The sequence below is a fragment of the Lampetra fluviatilis genome, chromosome 17 (genome assembly GCF_964198595.1).
Source record: "Lampetra fluviatilis chromosome 17, kcLamFluv1.1, whole genome shotgun sequence".
NCBI lineage: Eukaryota > Metazoa > Chordata > Hyperoartia > Petromyzontiformes > Petromyzontidae > Lampetra > Lampetra fluviatilis.
In genome coordinates, this window is record NC_136291.1 from 13,272,294 (window position 1) to 13,284,640 (window position 12,347).

Here is a 12,347-nt window from a genome sequence, read left to right on the forward strand (position 1 = left end):
CAGCTTATGCAAGTGAGATCAAGGCCATCAACAAGGGAGAAGACCTTCCTAGGGTCAGCACCCTCAGGAAGTTAAACCCCAGGATGGATAAAGACGACTTGCTCAGGATCGGTGGTCGGCTAGGGAATGCCAAATTAGATGAGAATGAACGAAACCCCCTCATAATCCCAAGCCAGAGCCACATCGCAATTTTACTTGTGCGTCACTACCACGAGAAGGTCAAGCACCAAGGTCGGCACTTCACAGAAGGAGCAATCCGATCTGCAGGGCTGTGGATCGTTGGAGCAAAGAGGTGCATCGCCAGCACAATCCACGAGTTTATCCGGTGTCGTAAGCTTCGTGGAAAACAGGAAGAACAGAAAATGGCAGACCTCCCAGCCGATCGACTCAGTGTGGAACCTCCCTTCACCTCTGTAGGGATCGACGTGTTCGGACCATGGACAGTCATCTCCCGCCGCACCAGAGGAGGGCTCGCGAACAGCAAACGTTGGGCAGTGCTGTTCACCTGTATGAGTATACGAGCAGTGCACATCGAAGTCATCGAGTCCATGGACTCTTCGAGCTTTATAAATGCACTCCGGAGATTCTTCGCCATCAGAGGGCCAGCCAAGCAACTCCGTTCTGATTGTGGAACCAATTTCACTGGAGCATGTAAAGAGCTTAAGATCAATACGGAGAATATCGAAGATGATTCTGTCAGGAAATACCTTAGTGACCAAGGCTGCACATGGATCTTCAATCCTCCCCACTCTTTGCATATGGGTGGAGCTTGGGAACGCATGATCGGGATTGCTCGACGCATTCTCGACTCCATGCTATGTGATGTCGGGTCCACACGGCTTTCTCACGAGGTCTTAACCACTCTCATGGCCGAGGTCTCAGCCATAATTAATTCAAGACCCCTGATCCCCGTCTCAACCGACCCGGAGTCACCATTCATCTTGACTCCCGCTACACTTCTTACGCAGAAGACAGACGTGCTCACAGCACCTACCGAGGAGGCCAGCACTGCAGACCTCTACAGACGTCAATGGAGACAAGTGCAGAGCTTTGCAAACACGTTCTGGCATCGCTGGAAAAACGAGTACCTTGCGGCACTCCAAGTGCGCAACAAGTGGCAGTCTAACAGACCAGACATCCAAGAAGGCGACCTCGTCCTACTGAAGGACAACCAAGCCAAACGGAATGAGTGGCCAATGGGCTGCATCCTCAAGTCGATTCCAAGTGCCGATGGAAAAGTTCGAAAGGTCTAGGTTATGATTCCGAAGCAAGGTGTCGCAAGAACTTTCATCAGGCCCATAGTCGAGATAGTACTACTTCTCTCTCGCAAAGTTGAAGTTGTTATACACTTGTTAATGAGATAGGAAATAAATGGTGGTATCTCCTAGATACCAGACGGGGAGTGTCTTGACTCACGGCAGATGTGGAGCGTACGTTCACAGGAAGTTCCTGTTTTTTTTATGCTAATTTTGGTCACGTGACCAGGAAGTGACGATGTTAGATTTTCAGTGAACCACGCGAGCATCTGCCATCTTACTGATAATTCAAGATGGCGGCACGCATCGCATCTTAGTGAGACCACAGCCGCACTTGTCCATTGTGGGAGTTTAAGAAGCATTGTCTGTAAGTTTGTTTATATTCCTATAATATTGGCAATGCTGTTGTAATGTTGGAATGACCGTTATAGTGATGTAAATGCCTTTATGGTGCCGTTAAGTTGTTGTAGTAAATACGAGCCCTAGTTAGAAACGAAGCCTGCAACTTTCCTTATTGTGGATATTACTTGTGATTTAGTAGGTCGAGTCAGACTTGTGCCCAGGTGGCTATGTTGCGGTCCTGAGAGTAAAGATGACGAAGTATCTCATCCACAGTTTAGTGTTATGTGTAATGCTGTACTTTTGGGGTGCAGTGGGATGAATACACGATGTGCCTGTATGCAACGCACCGGCTTGTGCTTTTGTCTAGTTGTTCAGTGGTAATGTAGGGGCCTGGTCCGTCCAGGATCTATTATTATCTAAGACAATGTTCTGATGCTGTGGTTTCATTGTGTTGGTGTTTCTGGATTATAACAGATGCTGTATCTGTGTTTTCTCACCAGCTTTACCTTGTTACAATCAATAAATGACGATTGGAGTTGGACGTTCATCCTGGCTCCGAGGGTTTATTGAACGCAAGGTTATCTACTCGACTAGCGGTGCAACGCAGCGCACAGCGAGGCCGAGATAACATCCCTGTCGCACTCCAAGGTGTAGAGGGAAAGGCTCTGACTCCCCTCTACGTAGTTTAACCCGGGCCCGCTCACCATCATGAAGGTCCTTAATGATCGTGAGCAGATGGTCAGAGACTCCGAAAGCATGAAGAACAACCCAGGCCTACTGATGGTATCAGAGGCCTTGACTAGGTCAATAAAGCAGAGATGTAGGTCTTCACACACACACACTCACTATCACACTTTCAGACTCACACACTCACTCTCACACTCTCAGACTCACACACACTCACTCTCACACTCTCAGACTCACACACCCTCACTCTCACACTCTCAGACTCACACACACACACTAACTCTCACACTCTCAGACTCACACACACACACTTCCACACTCTCAGACTCACACACACACACTCACCCTCACACTGTCAGACTCACACACACACACTCACTCTCACACTCTCAGACTCACACACACACTCACTCTCAGACTCACACACACACACTCACTCTCACACTCTCATACTCACACACACATACACTCACTCTCACACTCTCAGACTCACACACACACACTCGCTCTCACACTCTCAGACTCACACACACACTCACTCTCACACTCTCAGACTCACACACATTTTCAGATTCACACACACACTCTCAGACTCACACACACACACCCTCACACTCTCAGACTCACACACACACTCTGCGCGGCGTTCAGGGGGGGGCAGTTGGATGAGTGGGCATGTTTACCCTTCCCCCCCCTACCCTCCCCGACATCGTCAACCAATCGCGGCGTTGCTCGGTGTTCAGTGGGGAGGGGATTGCATGAGTGGGCGTGTTTCCACCCTACCTCTACCAATGGCGGCCCCGCTCGGCGTTTGGGGGGGGCAGTTGGATGAGTGGGCGTGTTTACCTTCCCCCCACCCTCCCCGACATCCTCAACCCCCTTAGCTATTGGCCCCTCCCCCTTGCTTAGGCACCTCCCCTTACCCCCCTCCCTCAGGCCCCTCCGCTGACCCCCCTCCCTTAGGCCCCTCCCCTGACCACCCCCCATATCCTTAGGCCCCTCCCCCGACCCCCCTTCCCTTAGGCCACTCCCCTGACCACCCCCCCCCATATCCTTAGGCCCCTCCCCTGACCCCCCCCCCTTAGGCCCCTCCCCTGACCCCCCCTCCCTCAGGCCCCTCCGCTGACCCCCCCCCCTCAGGCCCCTCTCCTGACACCCCCCTTACTTAGGCCCTTCCCCTGACCCTCCTCCCTTAAGCACCTCCCCTCTCAGTACCCGGCAGTATGTCTCCACCAATCAAAGAGCTGTTTGTATTATATATGTATTTATGCACGACAGACAGTCTGACAGACAGACAGACAAAAAAATCCCTGGTGGGCAGTGTGGAACATTGTTCCTACCTGTAAAACTTGACTCACTCGGCCTTAAGATTTGCATTGAACTGCCCATATAGGACCCACCACTGCGATCTCAACATTGGATCAAACTTAACATCTCTTAATGATCGATGACTTGTGCATCAGATCTTATTTATTCACGATGTACTTACGAAAAATCAGCAGACAAGCTGCTGGATCTCCTCACTGTTTCGAAAAACAAGTGTGACCTAAGGTCCTCGCTCATTTACCAGCTTCACATTCCGTATTGCCATACAAATACTGGAGGAAGATCCTTTGCTGTTTACGCTCCCAGGGTCTGGAATGCCATCGCCAATAAACTGCAACTTGGATCATTACCTGTGAGATCTGCACTCAAAACTGCTCTTGAGGAGCTGTACACCCCCCACTGCCACTGCTATGCAGAGTGGCCTGAAATCAAATGCATCTCTCCGGATGTCCGTTGCAAAGTATGATCTTGAGTTTTGATTAAAGTGTGCTGATCTTTAAAGGTGCATTTAACATTGTTGATACTTCTGCTGATACTCCTGCTGTTATGGAGCGAATCACAGTTCCTATGATCACTGTTACATTTGTAATGCGAGCAAGGATTGAGGGGGGGTGGAGTATGGGTCACGTGGGGAGTGGGTGGAGTTAGGGTCACGTGGGGGAGAGGATTTAGGGAGAGAACCGGAAGGGGAAGGGGGAGTTGAGACGGAGTGAAATACGAGGAGGCCACGCTGGGCAAGACGGAGAGAGTGGCGCGGTCGCCACGCGGTGGGAGACGTCGACACCAACAGCCATCGGTGTCAGACGAAGAGAGATAACGGAGCAGTGAGAGGCTAGCTGTGTAAGGGGCAGCAGTGACGCTAGACAGCGGGGTAGCGGTGTGGCTGCAAGGATTGCCTGATGGAGCAGCAGGGAGACTGCATATTGGAGCAGCAGGGAGACTGCATAACGGAGCAGCCGAGGGCTGTGGAGAGGTCATCGAGCGGGACGCGGGCCTGAGCGAGACGCCGTGATATCGAGATTCTACGAACCCAATAAAGGACAACGGAGATCGACATCTGAGAGAGAGTCCTTTATTACATTGGTGTCAGAAGTGAAACGGCATGTCAAAACAGCTCAGGAAGAAGACCGTCCCTGCACCATCTTCGGCAACATCTTCCGACGACGACCTCCCTCCAGCGGTGGCGCTACCCACGATGGAGGAGGAAAGCGGAGCGGGGACGAGCGGGGTTCCAGCCGTGCAGGACTTGGCCGCCTCGGTGGGCCCATCCACGCGACTGGACGCTGATGACGGATGGCTACAGGTGGCGGCGCAACTGGAGGCGCTGAAGACGGTGTTGGCGCAATTGTGCATCCTCGTGACGCCGGCGACGACTTCGGGGAGGCCCGGCGAGGAACAACGGGCTGGGGCCTTGCCGTCGCCATCAGCCCTCTCGACCACGCGGCACGAAGACGCCATCTTGGGCGTGGCCGAGGAAGAACAGCGGGAAGCCGCCATCTTGCGCCCTCCGCCGCGGGAAGCCGCCATCTTGCACACGTCGCAGAGCGACGCCATCTTGTCGCTGCCGCGCGTGTCACCATCGGAGGAGGACGGAGGAGCAAGAACCCGCAGCCGTCATTTAATAACGGTCAAAGAATTCTCAATCGGCGGCGATTGGAGCGCATTCGCCTGCCATTTTCAAGCGGCCGTACGCTCCGCCAAATGGACGGATGCGGAGGCCCTGGAAGTCTTACCAACACTTCTCGATGACGAGTCCGTCCGGTTCTTCCGCTCCATCAAGTCCGACAAGAAGAAGACGCTGCAGGGTGTCTTCGAGGAGATGGCGGATGCGTACGAGCCTCCGGACGACTCCCATCGGAGATTTGTTCAGCGCCAACGGGCGCCTGATGAATCGCCGGTGGCCTTCAGAGGCGCAGTTCTGGAACTGGCGATGGCGGCATACCCCAAGACGGAGCCCGATTTGTTGGAGCCCCTCGTGTTGGGCAAAATGCTCGAATTATCTAGAGACCTGGGGATCCCCATGCCGGTGTGCAGCCATGATAAATTGACATCCCGTGCTGTGGCTAAGTGCTTGGACACTCAATTTAATCTCCGATGCTGGAAGCAGGTGTCAGCTTGGACGGGGGGGGGGGCCGTCGTTGAAGGCGGTGCTACGGGGTGGGATCCTACGAAGGCGATCTACGTTTCTGACGACAAGGGTCCGCAGGAGTTGACGGCCGCCTCCGCCCAGTGGCCTGCTCGGGGGGGAACAGGGCCGAGGTCCGGGCCACCGGCGCGGGAGCGTCGGGACAGGGGGGGTGCCGCGCGTCGGAACAACGTGGAGTGTTTCCGCTGCGGCCGTAAGGGCCACTTCACCAGGGACTGTTGGGCTCGCATCCCGGGGCCGCCCCAGCAGGAGGCCTCGACCACAGACGTCGCGCGAAAAGACCCACCAGTACAGGCAAGTCGGTGCGCACCAGACACCTGGCAAGGCCTGTCACCTCATGCATCACCATCGCCGCGCGGTCCGTGTGTCGTTAACAACGAGGTGCCTCCGGTTGACCCGTGTCGCTCGCTGACGCAATGGTGCCGATTGGCACGCAGGGTAGTTGCGGCCGCTACGGGGTCATCCACGGTACCGGGTTCCATTCAGGGGGTCGAGGTGCAACGATCCGTGCGTTATTTGGGACACATAGTCAGTGCGGACGGGGTGGCCACGGACCCGGAGAAGACGGCGTGCGTCCGCAACTAGCCAACCCCGGCCACGGTTGGGGACGTACGTCGCTTCTTGGGGTTCGCGTCATACTATCGCAGGTTCGTCCCGAACTTTGCTATGATCGCTAGGCCCTTGCATCTCCTTATGGGTAAGGGTCGGAGGTTCAGTTGGGGCCCGCCGGAGGAAGTGGCGTTTCAGGGCCTACGCGATCGGTTGGCAACGGCGCCAACATTGGACTATCCGAATTTTGATCGACCTTTTATTCTGGATACGGACGCTAGTGACACTGGGATTGGGGCCGTTCTGTCACAGTCCAAGGGCGGCGTGGAGCGGGTGGTAGCCTATGGTAGCCGTGTACTGTCCCCGGCAGAAACCCGCTACTGCGTCACTCGCCGCGAATTATTGGCTATTGTCTATTTTCTCCGCCAATATCGGCCGTATCTTTACGGCCGGTCATTTATTGTGCGCACGGACCATGCGGCTCTGCAATATGCCCTGAGGGTTGACCAACCATCTGGCCAACTGGCACGATGGTTGGAGACCCTGCAGGAATTTTCCTTCGACTTACAATATCGGAAGGGGTCGCGTCACGCGAATGCGGACGCACTCTCCAGATTACCACAGGGGTCCCCTTGCGCTTGCGCGTCGGGTACGAATAGGTGTACGCCGGTTCAGATACCCCCTCGGCCTGTCGTGTCAGCTGTCGAGGTGCCTGGGGCTCCGGTGTGCCCAGGACCGGTCGAATGGGGTTCTGAACTTTCCGCGCTCGGTATGGATTTGCGAACAATTGCTTGACGACTCGTTGGGGGCTTTACGGAGTCGGGCTGCGAAGGGAGCGGGGAGATTGGTGTCCGGTGGGACGCCGGGGGCCGCTCTCCGGGATGGTTTGCTCATGTGGAGAGAGGGATTGCATGACCGCTGGCGTCTGGTAGTACCGTCGTCGCTATGGTACGAATTGATTCGGACTCTGCACGGCGACACTTTATTACATCTCGGGGTGCAGAAGACTTTGTTAACATTACAGCGAGACTACTTCTGGCACGGCATGACGACGGATGTCGTCGGACACATTCGGGCGTGTCCCGAGTGTGCCCGGCGGAAGCCGCCTAAAAACCCTTACGTGCCGCCGGTGCAGTCTATACAAGTGTCTCGAATCAACGAGTTGGTGGCGCTGGATATTTTGGGACCTTTCCCGCCATCCGCTAGGGGTAATAAATATTTGCTGGTCCGGGTGGAATATCTTTCGCGCTGGCCGATGGCTTGGCCCTTACCCGACCAGTCGGCGGCGTCTATCACGGACGCCTTCCTATTTGGATATGTGATGGACAAAGAGGCGCCGGAGAGGCTATTCAGGGATCAGGGGCGAAATTTTTGTTCCAAATTGTTGGCGGAAGTGTGCGCTGCTCTGGGAACCAAGAATGTTCGTACGTCTCCTTACCACCCGCAGACGGATGGCATGGTGGAACGCCTTAATTGGACGCTGTCGGCCATGCTATGTCACACGGTTGATGAGAAAGAAGCTGATTGGGACTTGCATATACCTGGGGTACTCTCCGCGTATCGGATGACGCCTCATGCGTCCACTGGGTATTCTCCATTTTTTCTCATGTACGGCCGCGAGAATGTGCCGCCGGTAGAAGTACAGCTGAGTACGGGGGCGAAGGATCCTGTTAAACCTCTCCCCGAATACATTCAGGACACGGTTCGACGCGTCGCCGAGGCATGGGAGGGGGCCCGGTTGGCTATTGCCAAAACTGAGGCGCGAAACGAACGTTGCGCCCGGCGCTCGACCGGTAAATGCCCCTGGCGAGTGGGGGACATGGCATGGCTGCACTGCCGGCAGGTGCGGCCGGGGACCTCCCCTAAGCTTCACAAACCATGGCAGGGGCCGGTTAAGCTTATTGAAGTCCCTAACCCGCAATCAGCACGGATTCGGTTTGGATCGCGGCGCTGGTACGTTCATACGTCTAGGCTGAAGCCCTACGTGGCCCCGCGGACGGATGCATCATCCCCTGATGTTGCCTTGCCGGTGTCTGTTGCGCACGACGCACCTCTGCCCTTGCCTGTTGACTCTGCAAGCTCGCCTGTCGTTCCTTCTACAGACGAACCAGCCGTGACGCAGGCGGATGTGGCGAATCCTGCTCTGGGTGGGCCTACCACGGCGACGGGGCCACTTGGCCCCGCTGCCCTTCTAACCCCACCACAGACACGGTTGCCAGAGACCCCGGACTTGGGTCTCCCTGGGGAACGGGACCTTGGCGTTGACGGGCCTCCAACAGCGGCGGGCGGTTCTACTACCGTCGATCTTAAGACCCCGTCGCGTTCTTGGTCCGTGGGGATACTGCCGCCCGTTCGGGATGGGCCGGCGACCCGCACACGTTCCAAATCCCTTTCCTTTCATTGATTGTTATTGTTCTTGTTGTTCTTGTTATCGTTCTTATATTCTCCGTTGTCCAGTGATGCCAGATGGTTCCAATATTGCTCGCATTATTTTCTTGTAATTATTGCAGCCGAGGACGGCTGGGTTTTCATTAGGGGGGGGGGGGGGGTCGTGTAATGCGAGCAAGGATTGAGGGGGGGCGGAGTCTGGGTCACGTGGGGAGTGGGTGGAGTTAGGGTCACGTGGGGGAGAGGATTTAGGGAGAGAACCGGAAGGGGAAGGGGGAGTTGAGACGGAGTGAAATTCGAGGAGGCCACGCTGGGCAAGACGGAGAGAGTGGCGCGGTCGCCACGCGGCGGGAGACGTCGACACCGACAGCCATCGGTGTCAGACGAAGAGAGCTAATGGGGCAGTGAGAGGCTAGCTGTGTAAGGGGCAGCAGTGACGCTAGACAGCGGGGCAGCGGTGTGGCTGCAAGGATTGCCTGACGGAGCAGCAGGGAGACTGCATATTGGAGCAGCAGGGAGACTGCATAACGGAGCAGCCGAGGGCTGTGGAGAGGTCGTCGAGCGGGACGCGGGCCTGAGCGAGACGCCGTGGTATCGAGATTCTACGAACCCAATAAAGGACAACGGAGATCGACATCTGAGAGAGAGTCCTTTATTACACATTGTTTTTATAGCTTTATTTTGGTGATTTCGAAAACGTATGGTTAAACCATGTTTGCTTGTTGAAGTACGGAGTTTGCCTGATAACTTTAATCTAAATTGTCTCATGCTTGTTATTGTTTGACTTGCATCTCACTGGGATTTTTGCAAACAGCGTTGATATACAGTGGGTTTTTTGGAACATTTTACTGGTGTTTCCTGGATGTTTCTGTTGCGTGTCGTTACTTTAAGATGTTCTTTGTTCATATTTTTGTTTGTTGCGGTTGCACCCGAGTCCAGAGCCGCAAAACTCACGTGACTATACCTAATAAATGCAACTGAAAAAAGAAATGAAAACTGAAACCACAGTCGGTATGCACTGCTGTAGTGATAGTAGATACTGCTATCGAGTCAGTAGATGCTACTACAGTCAGTAGCTACTGCTATAGAGTCAGTAGATACTACTTTAGAATCAGTAGATATTGCTATAGAGTTACTAGTTACTACTAAAGTCAGTGGATACTACTGTAGTAAGTATTCAGGAGGCTTTGACGACGGGGTCGGAGGCACACTTATTTATTAACACCAACTTGTGCACAGTAACGGGTACACACAGTACTTAAGGGGTTATCGTCCCCTTTACTCGGCTAACAGGGAGACACAACATCTAACCCCGCTAACCTAAGCCCAAGTCCTCCACTACGGAGCTAGGGGAGGCTACCTATCCCAGCCCTGGTCAAGCTGGGATCCCGGCACCCTGAGTCTCCAGACCGGCTCTTATAAGAACGTCAGTCTGGGCTCTCGGGGCCACGCCACCGGCTTGCCCTGGTCGGCCCTGACAAGGACAGCGAGCCAGGGGAGCTCCGGGGCCTATTCTAGCTGGTCTTCAGTCTTCGCTGGTTTAAGCTGATACTCGACCTCGAGCCCTCCGGCTCACCACCTTTTATAGTACTCGGCCCCCAGGAGGAGCCCGTGGGGGATGCAGGTGCGGACGTCGGTGTGAGCACCTCCTCTGTGTACGGCCCTAACCACGCCCCTTGTGTTTATTAGCCATCCGCGCCCATACACAATTACACCTCTACACTACTATAGAGTCAGCATATACTACTATAGAGTTAGTAGTTACTATTAGAGAGTCGATAGATACTACTCTAGGGCCAGTAGATACTACTTCGTTAAAGTAGTGACTACAGTCAGTAAATACTACTAAACAGTCAGTAGATACTATTGGCTCAGTAGATACTACTGTACAGTCAGTAGATTCAACTACAGAGTCAATAGATACTACTTACTCTGTTGTATGTATAGGGTGTGTAGGTATATATACCTACGCGGGGGTAAATATATGTTTTGAGGGGGGGAGTCGACAATTTTCGGAAATTTTTAATATCAACTATTTACCCCCCCCCCCCCCCCCCCCCCCACTTTCTACAACTTTTTGGACAGCTGCAAGACTCTTATAATTTCGTTGGTGGAGAAATGGACAAATGGCCCACCGAGCTTTCAAAATAGCTGAGTATCTGTGTATGTATATGTAATGTTTTAGAGAAGTTTTTAAATATATTTATCGCCAGGGCAACGCCGGGTACTTCCCGCTAGTTAAACTATAAAAAACTATAAACTCTATATTTTACCAGGTAAGGTTCACTGAGCTGTTAGTTCTGTCTCAGAAATGAGCTGGCCACGAATGATGGCTCAACGAAGTCGCTTATCACGTGGAAATGTATAGCAGCCAAATACTCAAAATGTTTCTAATGTGGAGCGACCCGGACAAAAATCTACACCACCATGGGGAGAGAGAGAGAGAAAACACCCAGACTCCAGTTATAAAGCAGGCGTCAGGGTCAGGATCGAAATCACGATTGACTGTATACCAGGCAAGGGAGATAACATCTCACCACCATTGAGACCTTTAGTTTGAGACACCTCCTAAGACGAGTGCCCCTCGTTTTAAAAATGTCAATTTATTTTTACATTGGAAAACACATTATATTGTTTTACATTACCCCTGTTATAAAAGCATCTACAAAAAGCATCTGATTTTATTTCACTGGCAGTAGGTTCTGCCAGTTCTGACAATAGGTTGCCTGCATGATGAGCCTTTTGAAGATAAAAAGCTAAATATGTACATATTCCCTCTTTGTCATGTCAATTGGGAGATTTATCAAATCATTTGATACTTTTGTCGCCAATTTCCAGTACACCACACTCTTTTCATTCTAAAATTATTGACAGGAAATTACCCATGGTTGTCAGCTAAATCCCTGACCATGGTATACATTTTATGATTATTCTCTCACATTAGAATTGCCTGAATATATACTTGTTCTTATGAAGTCCTAACAAATACAATTGAAGTTTTCAAGTGTATATGTCCAATTCTTACCACGCTGCGCGCGACTCCCATTGTACTTTGTGAGTGTTTGAGTTCAACAGGTGTGTGACGGCAGTAGAATCCTCACCGAAGGCAGCGCCGATGAAGGCGAAGCAGGAGACGAGCCAGAAGAGAGACATTGCTACTTTCGTAGACGGTGCTGGAGCTCTGATGTTGGGAAGCCCCTTTTATACAGAAAATCTGCCGCTTGGCAGCGAGTTTAAACCTTTATTTCGAATTCTAGCGATTGGCCTTGCTCTTGGATGAGCAGTGGAGTACTGGTGCCACATGCCACTAATCCATATCTTCCCATGAACAAAGAATATTGTAAAGGCCAGCTGAAAAACACACGTAAGGATATGGAGCAACACATTTTCTTTCACACCCTTTAGTTAAAACATGCCGTTTTGGAAATTGGTGTTCAATGAAGATCAAACTCAGGAGTTCAAGACAGTTGTTTTGTGAAGGCCAGAATTTATATTAATGGGAACAGATGAATCAAAATTGAGGAATAATGTATTTAATATAACAAATGTTTACTTTATCACCAGTAATGAAACTGAATCGTACAATTAAAATCATTTTTATGACATATAGCTCATCATCATTTGTGGGTTTTTATACATGCAGCTAGTGACCT

General features: G+C 52.4%; 1 pseudogene; it reads right to left on the reverse strand.

The window, feature by feature from the left end:
- Positions 1-11,847, reverse strand: part of LOC144936755 (chymotrypsinogen B-like) — a 36,389-nt pseudogene extending 24,542 nt beyond the window's left edge.
- Between the last annotated feature and the right edge of the window lie 500 nt (positions 11,848-12,347).